General features: G+C 44.8%; 1 protein-coding gene across 17 annotated transcripts in view; it reads right to left on the bottom strand.

Moving 5' to 3' along the window:
- The window catches only part of KCNMA1 (potassium calcium-activated channel subfamily M alpha 1), an 829,029-nt gene that overhangs the window by 783,731 nt on the left and 28,866 nt on the right, over positions 1–16,432 (bottom strand). The window lies entirely within an intron of this gene.

Below are 16,432 nucleotides of genomic sequence, written 5' to 3' on the forward strand. Positions count from 1 at the left end.
AGTGTCAAAGCTCTAGTAACTCATTCATAAATTCAAATAAGCTTGCCCCTGCTACTTGTTAACAAAACATATTTTGTTAACAGGATGCCTGGGGAACAGCTGATGGGAGCTGGGCAGTATCCTGTTCGGAAAAAGCCATCCTTTAAAATGTGAGGGTGCAAAGGATTCAGATAAAACAGAAGGGGACAGAGCAGGACCGCATAAAGAGCAGACGGGAGCCTGTGCCAGCTGGTCAAAGAGTCAAAAGAAAGATAGCATACATCAGGTGAGAGATTCAGCGTATAGGTGCTTATTTGCCAATGCCAGAAGCCTCCAAGCAAAGATGGGTGAGCAGGAGTGCTTGGTTGCTAATGCAGAAATAGATATAGTCAGCATAACAGAAACATGGTGGAACAGTGAGAACCAGTGGGACATTGTTATCCCTGGATATAAACTCTATAGAAAGGACAGGAAAGGGAGCCTTGGAGGTGGAATAGCACTGTATGTTAAACAAGAGATAGAATCTAACAGGCTAGAATACCTAGGAGGATTGGAGGCCTCCACAGAAACCCTGTGGGTGACAATACAAGGCCTGAAAGGAAATGTGCTACTGGGGATGTGCTATCGCCCTCCGGATCAAAATGCTGACCGTGACTGGAAGTTGCAGAAGGAAATCAGGAGAGGCAGGGTAGTAATAATGGGTGACCTCAATTACCCACACATAAGACTGGGCAAATTTTGTCAGGTAATGACAAAGAGGCCAAATCTCTAGATAAGCTGAATGACTGTGCCCTAGAACAGCTAGTCATGGAACCAACAAGAGAGAAGGTGACACAGAACTTAATCTTGAGTGGCACCCAGGACCTGGTGCATGATGTTAGTGTCATGGACCCTTTAAGGAACAGTGACCTTCAGCATACATGCGGGGAGAGAATCACCAAAGATGCCTAACACAGACATTTTGAATTTCAGAAGAGGGAACTTCTCTGAAATGAGGAGTATGGCGGAAAGAAAGCTGAAAGGCAAAATCAGGAGAGTCACTTCGATCCAGAGTGCATGGAGTTTACTCAAAGCCACAATACTAGAAGCCCAGTTAGATTGTATACCCTAAAAGAGGAAAGGTACCACTATATCCAGGAGGATGCCAGCATGGATAAAGGGTACCATCAAGGAAGTCATAAAAGGAAAGAAGACTTCCTTCCGAAATCGGAAGGCCTGTCCAAATGAAGAGAACAGAAAGGAACTCAAACTCTGGCAGAAGAAATGCAAGGTGACAATAAAGGAGGCAAAAAGAGAGTTTGAGGAACATTTTGCCAAAAGTATCAAGCGGAATAACAAAAACTTCTTTAAATACATCAGAAGCAGGAAAACTGCCAGGGAGGCAGTTGGACCATTAGACAATGAGGGAGTGAAAGGGATGATTAAGGAGGATATGGAGGTTGCAGAGAAGCTAAATGCATTGAGTCCATCTTCACGGCAGAGGATACTGAGCATATACCTGTTCCTGAACCAGGCTTTTTAGGGACGGAGGCTAAAGAACTGAGTCAGATAGAAGTGACAAGAGATGATGTTCTAAACTGTCTGGAAAAAAAATCACCAGGGCCGGATGGCATCCATCCAAGAGTCCTCAAAGAACTCAAATGCAAAAATGCCGACCTCCTTGCCAAAATATATAACTTATCCCTGAAATCGGGCTCTGTACCAGAGGACTGGAGAGTAACAAATGTAACACCAATTTTCAAAAAGGGATCCAGGGGCGATCTGGGAAATTACAGGCCGGTTAGCTTAACGTCCGTTCCAGGCAAATTGATGGAAAGCATCCTCAAGGATAAAATTGTAAAGCACATAGAAGAACAGGCCCTGCTGGGAGTGAACCAGCATGGCTTCTGCAAAGGTAAATCTTGCCTCACCAACCTTTTGGACTTCTTTGAGAGTGTCAACAAGTGTGTGGATCAAGGTGATCTAGTTGACATAGTATACCTAGACTTCCAAAAAGCTTTTGACAAAGTTCCTCATCAAAGACTCCTGAGGAAACTTAGCGGTCAAGGGATAAGGGGACAAGTACATGTGTGGATTGCTAACTGGTTGAAGGACAGGAAACAGAGGCTAGGGATAAATGGAGAGTTTTCACAATGGAGGGAAGTAAGAAGTGGGGTCCCCCAGGGATCTGTACTGGAACCGGTGCTTTTTAATTTATTCATAAATGATCTAGAAGCAGGAGTAAGCAGCAAGGTGGCCAAATTTGCAGATGATACCATACTATTTAGAGTAGTTAAATCCAAAACAGATTGTGAGGAGCCCCAAAAGGATCTCTCCAAACTGGGGGAGTGGGTGACAAAGTGGCAAATGCGGTTCAGTGTTGGCAAGTGTAAAGTGATGCACATTGGGACAAAAAAACCCCAACTTCAAGTATACGCTGATGGGATCTGAGCTGTTGGTGACTGACCAGGAGAGGGATCTTGGGGTCGTGGTGGACAGTTTGTTGAAAGTGTCGACTCAATGTGCAGCAGCTGTGAAAAAGGCCAATTCCATGCTAGGGATCATTAGGAAGGGGAATGAAAAAAAAGAGCTAATATTATAATGCCCTTATACAAAACTATGGTGCAACCACACTTGGAGTACTGCGTACAATTATGGTCACCACATCTAAAAAAGGACACTGAAGTACTGGAAAAGGTGCAGAAGAGGGCAAGCAAGATGATCAGGGGCCTAGAGCACCTTTCTTATGAGGCAAGACTACAACACCTGGGGCTTTTTAGTTTGGAAAAAAGACGACTGCGGGGAGACATGATAGAGGTCTATAAAATCATGCATGGTGTGGAGAAAGTGGAGAGACAGAAATTCTCCTCCCTCTCCCATAACACTAGAACCAGGGGTCATCCCGTGAAATTGATTGCCGGGAAATCTATGACCCACAAACGGAAGTACTTTTTCACACAATGTATAATCCACTTGTGGAATTCTCTGCCACAAGATGTGGTGACAGTCAACAACCTGGATGGCTTTAAGAAAGGTTTGGATAACTTCATGGAGAAGAGGTCTATCAACGGCTACTAGTCGGAGGGCTGTGTGCCACCTCCAGCATGAAAGGCAGGATGCCTCTGAGTTGCAGGAGAGTAACAGCAGGAGAAAGGGCATGCCCTCAACTCATGCCTGTGGCTTCCAGCAGCATCTGGTGGGCACTGTAAGAAACAGGATGCTGGACTAGATGGGCCTTGGGCCTGATCCAGCAGGGCTGTTCTTATGTTCTTATATATCTGCAAACAAAAATTAAATGGATGATTATGTTTCAATCTTTTTGGACAGAAGAGCTTTACCTCTTTTGAGACTTCAGGAATATATTGTTAAGTAATGAATACGCTTCAGTGACCACCCCCCAAAAGGTTAATTTTGGATTGAGAATAGGGAAAGTAAGATCTTAAAATGGTATCTCTTAGCCTAACTTATCTCACAGGGTTATCCACCCCCAGCACAGTACCTCCAGTAACTGTTGCTGGTGTCTATCTTATGTTTCTTTTCAATTGTGAGCCCTTTGGGGACAGGGATCCATCTTATTTATTTTTTCACCTGACGCATTTTTGGAAGTGTGTTATGGAAATCAAATAAATAACAACAACAAAAAATCATCTCACAGGGTTGTTTTGAGGATAAACATAACCATGTACACTGCTCTAGGCTTCTAGGAGGAAGAGAGGGATATAAATGTAAATAAAAATAAAAATAATAATAATAATAATAATTTATTTTATTTTATTTTATTTTATTTTATTATATAATCCAGCCTCCAAACTTCTTAAGTGGCTATGAAAAAACAGAACAAGTTGCAATATCTGTCATGCTGTACAACATGCTAACCCTTTAAGATACATTTAAATGTCCCCTGTTATGATATTTTGCATCTTTAAATCTTCAAAGTGGGGAGGACAAGATCCCTCTGTTTCCCTCTGAAGCATCTTTTTATGCAAGGGTTGGGGGGGGGGTGCGGGCTTGAATCAAAAAGTCCTCAGAATACATTGTTAAACCCACTTCTCCAGCTATTACCAGGCATGAAGTATTTAATGAACTAAAAGATTATCTCCCATGCTGAGAGAGCTCACTGTAACACAAGACTTACAATGGGAGAGATGAGGGAGAGAGAAAAATTGGCCCCAGAATTATGGCTGCATGCCAGAATCCATCAGGAGTTTTTGTAGCTTGTACCAGCAACAAGAGGCGAACCTTAGATGCAAAGTATGTTCCTGATCTGGATCCAAATCTGAGGGCAGTTATATCCGGCACAGTATTTCTGACCTATTTCTGACAACCCCTGAGACCTCTGCTTCACAAATGGGAAGCCACAGTCAAGCCACCAGCAGTAACTTTTTAGATGTCAACTGTAGCGCTAAGTTTGTAAGAATAAATGGGGAACAAGAGGCTTAAACAGAGGCTTCCTTGCTAAGCAAAGTTAGAGACAGTTAAAGTGATGTTATTTTCCTTCAGATAAAGCACAATAATATACCACACAGAAGCTGAGCACATGAGCAGCCTAACCCAGGTAGGGCTGCCCAAGCCCAGATTGGGCTGTTGGTGTGCAGCACCAGGATCAACGCTGATCCCAGCAGTGCCCCCACCCCAAGCTTGGGAATTTACCCCCGGATTTAACCTGGGTTAAAGGATGTAAGTGTGACTTTTACTCCAGGTTTGGGGTTGTGTGGGTGCTGCACCCAGCCTGAGCACACAGAAGTGGCTGCCTAGAGTGCCTGACTTATAGGGGAATGGACCGTGCTCATTGTAAAGCCTATAAAGAGGGAGGGAGTGCCAACGGCACAGCTGGCAGTGCAGCTGGTATGCCCACTTGTTACTGAGACTTGGCTGAAGTTAATTTGTAATGTGTCTGGGTTTGTCTGGAGATGGGGAGACAGGCGGTGCCTTCGTTGACTATGGGGCAGCTATACCGGTAGTGGTGGGGAATAGAAGAAGTAACATTGGCAGGTCAGCAGGCCTTTCCAGGGGAAGGATAGTCAGAAATTTAATAGCTGTCTCCCCTTCCGGCTGTCCTGCCAGCTCTTTGACCGCGGGGAGCATTGCCAACAACCCACATAGCCTCACCTTGCTCCTCTGAAATGCCAGGTCGGTCCAAAATAAGACAGAGCTCATCCAAGATTTGATTATGGATGAAGGGGCCGACCTGGTATGTATTACTGAGACTTGGTTGGGGGAAGCTAGTGGTCCATTTTGGTCCAAGCTTCTCCCTCCAGGTTATTCTGTAGAGGAGCAGGTGAGGGGACGTGGGCGGGGATGTGGAGTGGCTGTGGTCTATAAGGATGACATCTCCCTTACCAGGGTCCCTGTTGGGGTATCGGACCTAGAAGCCATTTCAAGCCAAGCCAGCAAAGGAGAAGGGGACGGCAGAGAGTTCTCCTGCCGTCCTCTTGTAATGGGGGGCTATTTGACAAGAAGGGGGCGACAGGGAGGGGGGAACCCCTTGATAGCTGCAGGGGGCAGCCGCCAGCCGAGGGGGGCTTGCTTAGCTTGAAGAGGGCGGCAGGGACTGGGAGCGATCCTGCCGCCCGATTATGTCTACAAAGGAGCCCGTGCAGCGGAGATTGAAGCGGGCGGCACCCTGCCGCCTGATTACTACATAAAATACGTGACTTTGCTGGAAGGGGTGAGTAAAGCCCCCCCTTTTTTATTGGAACTCCCCACCCCACTGCTGGACCAGTTCCGTGCACACCCCTAGTATAAATTTAATAGATAGATAGATAGATAGATAGATAGATAGATAGATAGATAGATAGATAAAATCATGCATGGACGATCTGAAGTTGTATGGAAAGTCCCAGTCATAAATTGAATCACTGCTAAACACTGTCCGTATATTCAGTAGCGATATAGCAATGGAGTTTGGACTAGACAAGTGTGCTGCATTAATAATGAACTGAGGGAAAATAACAAAAACAGAAGGAATAGAACTGCCCAATGGAAGCAAGATCAAGAACCTGGAAGAGAAAGAACCTTACAAATACTTGGGCATTCTCCAGGCTGATAATATCGCACACACTGAAGTTAAAAGGAAAATTGGAAGTGAATACATCAGGAGAGTTAGAAAAATCCTCAAGTCCAAACTCAATGGCGGGAACACCATACAAGCCATCAACACCTGGGCTATACCTGTTATCAGATACACTGCAGGAATAATAGACTGGACCCAGGCAGAGCTAGAGACGCTAGATCGTAAGACTAGGAAAATCATGACCATCAATCATGCTCTGCACCCCCGCAGTGATGTCGATAGGCTATACCTCCCTTGCAGCTCAGGTGGAAGAGGAATGCTGCAAGTCCATCAAACAGCAGAGGAGGAGAAAAGAGGCCTTGAAGAATATATCAAGGACAGTCAAGAAGATGCACTGAAAATGGTCAATAACGTGAAACTATTCAACACCGATGAAACAAAGCAGGCCTACAAGAAAGAACAAGTCAAGAACCAAGCAGAAAAAATGGAAAAAGAAGCCACTGCAGGGTCAATATTTGCACACTATAAGTGGAAAATCAGACATCACCAAAACCTGGCAATGGCTTAAGAATGGCAACTTGAAGAAAGAAACAGAGGGTTTAATACTGGCTGCACAAGAACAGGCACTAAGAACAAATGCAATAAGAGCAAAAGTAGAAAAGTCAACAACAAACAGCAAGTGCCGCCTTTGTAAAGAAGCAGATGAAACCGTGGACCACCTCATCAGCTGTTGTAAAAAGATCACACAGACTGATTACAAACAAAGGCATGACAAGCTAGCAGGGATGATACACTGGAACATCTGCAAAAAATACAAGCTCCCTGTAGCCAAAAATTGGTGGGACCATCAAATTGAAAAAGTTGAAGAAAATGAAGATGTAAAAATATTATGGGACTACAAACAGACAAACATCTGCCAAACAGTACACCAGATATAACTGTAGTCGAGAAGAAAGAAAAACAAGTTAAAATAATTGACATAGCAATACCAGGGGATAGCAGAATAGAAGAAAAAGAAATAGAAAAAATCACAAAATACAAAGATCTACAAATTGAAATTGAAAGGCTATGGCAGAAAAAGACCAAAATAATCCCAGTGGTAATTGGTGCCCTGGGTGCAGTTCCAAAAGACCTTGAACAGCACCTCAACACTATAGGGGCCACAGAAATCACCATCAGCCAATTACAAAAAGCAACTTTACTGGGAACAGCCTATATTCTGTAACGATATCTATAACAGCAGCAACAACACTGACAATAAAATTCAGCCATCCCAGGTCCTTGGGAAGGACTCGATGTCTAGTTAAAACAAGCCAGTCAATAACACCTGTCTGACTGTGTAAATAAATAATAATAATAGTGAGGTGCATTATAGGATTCCTGGAGGCCAGGACAAATTTTCCCGGCCTCCAGAGATCTGCGCTACTAGGAATAGCGCAGATGATGTGGTGTGGAACGGCACATTGAAGAGAACATCAGTCATCATCTGAGGGGAAGGTAGGTTCCATCCTGCCTCCCCACTCCTGCCTACCCTCCCTGCCCAGGTAATGGTCATGAGAATGACCGTATAGACTCTTTGCCTCACAGCATCAGTTTTGCGAAACTATCTTGTGCACATGCACTGCTTGCAGTACACATATGCATTAAAATGGGCTGGTTTGTGCCCATTTCAACTTGACCGTTATCTCAAAAAGGTTATTACCATCTGCATGACAAATGTACACATCTTGCTGAAACATATGTTGGAAAGATAACAAAGAGTTTTGTAGCACCTTCAATACTAACAACTTTATTGTGCCACAAGTTTTCATGAGTTCCAGCCAATGATATCAGTCTCCACAGTCCCAGTAGGAAAAATTCTTTCCCTTTCTCACAACACAACCAAGGGTCACCCCATGAAACTGAATGTCAGGAAATTTAGGACCGACAAGAAAAAGTACTTTTTCATGCAGCGCATAATTAATCTATGGAATTCTTTGCCATAGGATGTGGCGATGGCCAACAGCTTGGATGGCTTTAAAAAGGGGCTTAGACAAATTCATGGAGAATAGATCTATCAATGGCTACTAGGCTGGTGGCTGTGGGCCACCTCCAGCCTCCAAGGCATGATGCCTCTCAATACCAGTTGCAGGGGAGCAACAGCAGGAGAGAGGGCATGCACATACCTCTTGCCTGTGGGCTCCCCCAGAGGCATCTGGTGGGCCACAGTGTGAAACAGGATGCTGGACTAGATTGGCCTTGGGCCTGATCCAGCAGGGATGTTCTTAAACTAGATTCAGGGGAATCATGGGGTTCTTCAGAAGCATATCTGGGGTTCTTCAAAGAGATTATTAATGGTGGTAAACATTTCCCTGAAAAACTGTTTGCCCACCACTACTGATTTTCCCTTGCAATGTGCATCTCCAGAGGAGCACAGGGTTGCATTATCAGTTGATTCAGAACAATAGTCAGGCGCAACACACCTAAACAATGTCCTTCTTGAACTTATTTATGACCTAGAAAATATCCCAGAATTATCTGCAGTGCACTGGGGTTCCACGGCAGACATTCAGGGTTCATTAATAAGCAAATTAATGTGGAAAAAGTCCCCCACAGGTAGAAAGTCTTAAAACTACTGTACTGGAGGAACTGGTACAAGGCTGGACCAGCTACACTGTACAGTCCAATTGGAAATTGGAACCACATTTACTCAGAAGTAAACTGAATCAATTTCAGTGGGATTTAGGGCTACACTACAGGTGATGTTGATGGTGTTTTTAGAAGATGTGCTTAAATTTGAGGTGAACCTGAAATGGTCCATTTATGTTTAAAAATATAATGGATGGTGCTCCACTCTGGGCCAGGAGCATGGTGTCCTGTGGGGGTGGGGGCATGAAAAATTGATACCCCAGTTGCAATTTGCTGCAAATTGCCACTTTGGGAGCAAATTACCACCGGGGAGTGATTTTTGGAGAGGAAATGGTTCAGAGAAACAGTACTAACATCCCCCATACATTGTATGCCATACTTCCAACCCAGATCGGAGCCCCATCCATCTTATTTTTAAAGATAAAAGGACTGCTTCTAGTTCATGTCTGGTTTAAGCATGACTTCTAAAAACAAATTCAGCTTCAAGTGTAGTCTGGCTGGCCCTTAATACTGAATTAACTTCTTAAGAATGTAGTATTAGCAAATAAGTCATTCCTTCAATTGTTAGCACAGCTCTCATAGAAACATCAAACTTTATCATATGTTTGCTGAACTCTGCAGCTGGAGATGGGTTTAATTCTGCTCAACTCCCATTGCTTTTTAATTGGAGTCATGCAGCTTAGAACCCCATGTGAACCTGAGCAGGGAGGAAATGGCATATTCTCTGCTTAACAGAACTCAGAGAGCCCTGGGAAACACTCAGTGTCATATGCCTTCTAATGGCAGCATTTCACTTTAAAAGAAGGAGGGGCAGGGAGGAGTCAGGCTTAATGGCAGTACTCTGTGCAATTAAAATGGCAACTCTTTTTGCAATGATGTGCAGCAGTTAAAGAAGTTACCTTGCAAAGCAAAAAGAAGGAGGGGGGAATTGGATTGGATGCATTAATTTATTTTAACCATGACCCTGTGTGTGTGTTCTGCACAACAATATCATATAATCAAACTTCTGTGCCAAGATAATTCAGTTCCTGTGACACAAAGAGCTGAACTCTGAAACCAGTATAGCCTTCTTCAGAAGTTATTTTCCCCAGTCACTGACCATGGGACAGAGAGAACTGAAAGTATGCCAGCTAGTCACCTTTCCCCCTCATTGATGTGTCCTCCAGCCAAATACAGCCTGGGCACCCCCGCATCCAGTGTTTGCTATCACAGCACAGTGGTGAATGTAGGGAGGGTTCAGGGGTCTCTCATCCACTCCCTTTCAACTGGAAAGACTGTGGCATATGCATGAGGAGCTAGGGATGTGCGAACCAGCTCGAGGTTGAACCAGTTTGCCATCTAACCAGGCTGGCTGGAGGGCTTACCCTCAAGCTGGTCTGTGCCCAGTTCAGCTCAACCTCGAGCCAAATCACAAGCCGGTTCATGGATTCTAAGTTTTTTTTAAAAAGATTAAAAAATGAAGACTCACCCCAGGAGCCAGACTGGTGGTGGTAGCGGGGTCTCTGCCATCTCCCCTTCCCCCTGCCAGCCTTCTCCTGTACTAAAAAGAGCTGGGTTGGCCCTTCCTCCAGTGGTGGTGGAGGCCATTTTTGAGGCTACCATGTATGCCCAATGGGCCTCTGGCTGGCCTGGGTCATGACCCAGCCATGCAAGGCCCACTGGGCATGTGCCGCCACAAAGAGGCCCATTGGGCATGCATGGCAGCCTCCAAAATGGCCACCGCCACTGGAGGAAGGGCTGGAACAGCCTGAAAATGGGCCAAGCCAACCCAGCCCTTTTGAATGCGGGAGAAGGCTGGTGGGGGGGAAGTGGAGATGGCAGAGACCACCCCCGCCCCACCACCAAACCGGATCCAGTGGTGAGCCTCTAAAAAAAAATTTTTAAATAAAACTTTGAACCCCCGGACAAGCTTGAATTTGAGCCAAGCAGGGGCTATGTTTGGGGGGCACACAACTGAACATGCCTGGTTCGGTTTGAGTCCTGTCTGGACTCAAACCAAACCAGGCAAACCAGTTTTGTGCACACGCCTATTTGGAGCTGCATGTATGCTAAACAAAGAGGACTTAGCTCAAGGGTAGAGCACATGTTTTACATGCAGATAGTCCCAGGATTAATCCTTGGCATTCTGAGTTTAAAAGGGTCTAATGTAGCCAAGCCAGGAGGAGGGAGAACTTCTGACTGATACTCTGGAAGTCACTACCTGTCACTACCAGTTATTGGGCTAGGTGGACCAAAGGCTTGCCCAAGTATACAATAGCTAAATAAGAATGTCTACTGAGTTGCATGGAAAGTTAGCTAGAGAAGGGAATAAGGAAGAAGCAGGCACTGGAGCTGGAAGGATGTTGGGCCTTGCTATTGATCATTGACTGTTTGGTTCATCACCAAGCAGCATATGAGCTGTTGCTGATGCCTGGAGTCAATGTGTGACTCATGGCAAATGTACTGGCTGCACTGCCCTAATAACACTCTCAGTGGAAGAAACAAATTAACCTTGTGTCTTTTCTGGCCGAATGTTCCCATAAGTGGCATTCTGCAGCAGTGTTCCGTCTAACAGGGATTCCTAGATGTTGCTGACTACAATTCCCATAATTCCCAGCCAAAGGCCATTGCAGCTGGGAATGCTGGGAGTTAACAACATCTGGGAATCCCTGTTAGAGGGAACACTGTTCTGCAGTACATTAGAGCAGCACCTTTTCTCTCCTCATAAAAGGAGGACATGTTATGTAAGATTACTGATGCTTGATGCTCAGGCCTTATTCCACTGATCTGCTCTAGGCAGGCGAGTTCCATAGTACACATTACACACACACACACACACACACACACACACACACACCCTGACTGCAAGCAAGACTCAGATACTCTGCCTCTTCTGTCACATGCCTAACACAACTGGAAGTCCTAAATCACAGGAGGACCTTTACTCTTGCTTGAAGCCATGCCCTCCTGTCAGCTGTATTAGAAGGCAGATACATAAAGTCCCCACCCGCAGATTGGCTATGCCCCCTGCGATACTGGGCAGGTTGAAACCACAGAGCACGTCTTCCTCTTCAGCCTATTTTATAGAGAAATTCATGCCAATCTCAAACAGTTCATTGAGGCCTCTCCATCTTTTGACACTAACTCTGGGAGAAAAGAAACTGTTCCACAAACAGCACAAAAATGCCACCCAAATAACTCCTACAATAAGCCAATTGCTTTTTAAAATTTTAAATCAAACTTTTTAGGTTAGCTTCCTAAGCCTTTTTCTAGGAACCAGTATATATTCAAAGCCAAAATATTATTGACCTCTGCAGATAATTATTATGCAAAACAGCCAGAAGGGCTAATCCTAATTTTAATATGTCAGTCAGGTTCAAAAAAAGTAAAAAGTATTTATCTATCTATCTATATCTGCCATATTTTTATACCACCTGATATGCATATCTCTAGGTGGTGTACAAAATTTAAAATATTTAAAAGTCACAAATTAAAATACATGACAATTAAAACAGAATAAAAATATTAAAACAAGCTTTTTTAAATTATTAAAATTAATTCTAATTAAAAGCCTGAGTGAACAGGAGAGATTTGAGGTTCTTCCTGAAAACAAACAGAGAAGGAGATGCTCTTATTTCAGCAGGATGCTTATTCCAAAGCCCTGGGGCAGCCACAGAAAAAGCCCGGTCCTGGGTTGCCACCAAATAAGCCAGTGGCAACCATAACCGGATCTCTCCAGAAGATTGTAACAGGCAGCAGCACCTCTTTTATAACAAAAGAGGCGCTCTCTCAAATAGCCTAGACCCAAGCCATTAAGGGCTTTATAGGTAATAACCAGCACTTTGTATTTCACCTGGAAACATATTGGCAGCCAGTGCAGTTCTTTCAGAACTGGTGTTATGTGGTCCCTTCATGTTGTCCCAGAGACCAATCTGGCTGCCGCATTCTGTACCAGTTGTAGTTTCCGGACTATGTACAAAGGTAGCCCCACATAGAGTGCATTACAGTAGTCAAGCCTGGAGTTTACCAGCATATGTACCACTGTTTTAAGGTCATTCACCTCTAGAAATGGAAGTAGCTGACTGATCAACCAAAGCTGATAAGCACTCCTGGCCACCGCCTCCACCTGAGAAACCAGGGAGAACTTTCGGTCAGGAGCACTCTCAAGCTACATACCTGATCATTCAGGGGGAGTGTAACCCCATCCAGAACAGGCAGATCTAAACAATCTCTCAGGTCCTATCCCCCCAAAGTCAGTATCTCCATCTTATTTGGATTCAACTTCAGTTTGTTATCCCTCATCCAGCCCATTACTGCCTCCAGGCAGGCATTTAGGGAAGATATGCCATTTCCTGATGAGGTCGGCATGGAAAAGTAAATCTGGGTGTCATCAGCATATTGGTGATGATATGCCCAGCACCAAACCTCCTGATGATCTCTCCCAGCGGTTTCATGTAGATGTTAAAAAGCATTGGAGACAGTATGGAGCCTTGTGGGACTCCACACTTCAGTTCCCGCTTAGCGGAACAACAGTCTCCAAGGGACACCAGCTAGAATATGCCAGAAAGGTAGGAGTGGAACCACTGTAAGACAGTGTCACCCAATCCCACCTCCCCCAGGTGGTCCAGAAGGTTACCATGGTTGATGATATCGAAAGCCTCAGAAAGATCCAAAAGGACCAGCAGAGTCATACTCCCTCTGTCAATAGCCAGTTGGAGATCATCTATCAGGCCGACCAAGGCAGTCTCAATCCCATAGCCCACACAAAAGCCAATTTGAAATCGGTCTAGATAATCTGTATCATCCAAAACTGCCTGGAGCTGAGAGGCCACCACCCACTCAACCACCTTGCCCAACCATGGAAGATTAGAAACAGTCTGTAATTAGCTAACTCTGAGGGATCTAGCGTAGCTTTCTTCAAGAGTGGTCTAATAATAGCCTCTTTAAGACAAGCAGGCATCTTGCCCTCCCACAGAGAAGCATTAATAATATTAACCAGACCCTCTCTGATAATATGATTATCCAGTGAGATAAGCCAAGGTGGGCAAGGGTCAAGAGAACAGGTTGTAGAGCACGCAGTCCGAAGCAGTTTATCCAGTTCTTCAGGAGTCACAAACTAAAAGTGATCCAATCTAATCCCATAAGAGGAGTTGCTGCACACCTCCACAACAGACTCTGCAGTAACTGTGGAATCCAGTTTGGCCTGAATCTGAGAGATTTTATCCGCAAAAAAGTAATTAAAGAAGTCACAGCAAGTGACTGATGGTTCCAAGTTTAAATTTAAGGGGGAGGGGGTACATACTAGCCCCCTCACAACCCTAGACAACTCAGCTGGCTGTGAATTTGCAGAAGCAACGCAGGCAGAAAAGAACTCCTTCTTTGCCACCCGTACTGCCAGAGCATACGTCTTCAAATGTGCTCTGTGTTGTGCCCAATCAGTCTCACACCAAGTCTTCCTCCACTTGCGGTCTAATCGTCTACCTCGCCACTTCAGCTCCCGTAATTCATCCAAATACCACGGGGCTGTCTTTAAAGCAAGTCGGAGACAACGCTTAGGAGCTATTGTGTCTACTGCTCTAATAAGTTCATTATTCCATCTTTGTACCTTTCATGTGTACCACTGTAATAAAGGCCAAGATATCAGAAGCCCAATGGGTGTGTCTCACACCCACACCAATAAGGCAGTTTGGCCAGGTGCAGAATATATACAGACAATAAGAGTGAGTTCAGCCCCCAATAACAAACAGGCTGCAAAGAGGAGGACAAGAGCACAGAAAAAGCCATGGCCAGACCCTTCTCCCACCCAGAGTAGAGTGGAGTGGAGTGTAGAAGTAGGGATGTGCACAAAACTGGTTTGCCCGGTTTGGTTCAAATTCGAAACGGGTTCGAACCAGGAGGAGGAGGTTCAGTTTTGGTTTTGCTTGAACCCCCAGCGGTTCAGTTCGAATCTGAACTGTTTTTAACCAGTTCAAACCTCCAAAGTGGATGGGGTGGTAGCTGGGACCCATGGGTACCTACCACCCAAACACCAAAGCAATCGGACACTCGTACAATTTTTTATGATTTTTTTTTTCAATTTTATTTTTATTTTTTATCATAGGGTATAATGGGACTTGAACCAGTCCATTATTCCCTGTTGTGGATCACCCATGGGTCCCAACAACCACCCAAACTCCGAAGCAATCGGACACTCCTATGATTTTTTTTTTGAAATATTTTAAATTATTTTTCTCATAGGGTATAATGGGACCCGAACCAGTCCATTATCCCCTATTGTGGAGCACCTAGGGGCACAAAAGTGTGGTGGGTTGTAGGCACCCAGGGGTGCCTACACCCATCAAACCCCAAGGCAATCGGACACTCCTCCGATTATTCGTGAATTTTTAAAGAGTGGATCCATGGTTTGTCATTGAAAATTGCATATGCTACCAAAGAATCTACACTCAGAACACCTCAGAAACAACAAAACCCAGTACCCCATGGGTTAGCAACCCAAGTGCAGTTATGGGGCTGCTGACACCTCCATGCTTCTTTATGGAGAAAAACCTTAAAGACATGTAAACTTCAAAAATTACTTTAAAATCAGCCCCTTGCCTAATTCCTTTCAAATAATTCTGATAGCTTCTTTGCCCCCCTTGGGAACTACCACCCACCACACTCTGCTCTAGGCCACCCCTTCCCCCCCTGATGTGAAGCTATACATTTGCTGCAATCCTAAATATTCCCTCTGATGAATTCAAAAATACTTTTAAAATTCACCAATAATTGGGAGGAGTGTCCCAAAAAATAAAAAATAAATTTCAAAAATTCATTAAAAATCATACAAGTGTCCAATTGCTTTGGGGGTTGGGTGGTAGGTACCCACCAGTGCCAGCTACCACCCCACCTACTTTGAACTAGTTCAAAATGAACCACCCCCAGTTTGGTTTGAAGTCAAACCTGCAGCTCGAACCTGATGGCTAGTTCGGTTCGAATTCAAACCATTGAACTGAATCAGTTCAATTTCAAACCAGTTTGCACATCCCTACATAGAAGCCAGATAAGAAATCCTTATCCCACAGCTGTCTTCCAGTCACCTTTCTGGCTGCAGCCCACTCTAATAAAGGCCAATTTACAGTAGAAGTCATGATGTAATTCTTTCATTAAGTCAACTAACAGTACAAGCCCATGAACCACTGCATTGGCAGAACAGCTCTGTACACTGGGCATAACAATCGCAGTATTTGTAAGGAAAAGCATGTACCCTAGAGCCAGTGATGGGATCTAATTCAGGCCTTATCCCCAGTGACATGCCAAGTGCCATATAAAGGAATGCGTAGTGGCAGGGCAGGAATTCCACCCTAAGGTTTGTTTGACTGGTTCACAAGCTCTGTGACTGGCACATCCCTGCATCTGTAAGCAGCAGTGTAAGGCACCAAAAACCTTGAATCCTGAAGTGTTCGCTTCTAGTAGTGTGACACAGATACCTAATTCATTATACCACCTAGACAGCCTGTAGGGCAAGCGACTGGCTGGCCTGAGCATTGCTTCTACACAGCACCTCTCCCACACCTGACAATAGCCAAAAGGGGGAACTACAACCAACCAGCACAAGAAGAATCGCATGACTTCAGGATATTGGGTCCCTTCTGGCTCTATATAAGGACTTCCCTGGGATTGCCTCCCAAGTCTGAGCTTCTTGCCTCTGGAAGAAAGTGCTAACATCCTTGCCTCTTCTCTCTGGAATACAGCCACCAGCCTGTCTTAGGCAACAACTGCCTCTGGATCTCTATGTGCACCTTCTAAGCTGGCGGCATGGCTCCATTTTTCATAAAGCACTCCCCACCATGCTGGGGAAAGTTCAGCACTGCACAG

The sequence above is a fragment of the Hemicordylus capensis genome, chromosome 3 (assembly GCF_027244095.1).
Source record: "Hemicordylus capensis ecotype Gifberg chromosome 3, rHemCap1.1.pri, whole genome shotgun sequence".
Classification (NCBI taxonomy): Eukaryota; Metazoa; Chordata; class Lepidosauria; order Squamata; family Cordylidae; genus Hemicordylus; species Hemicordylus capensis.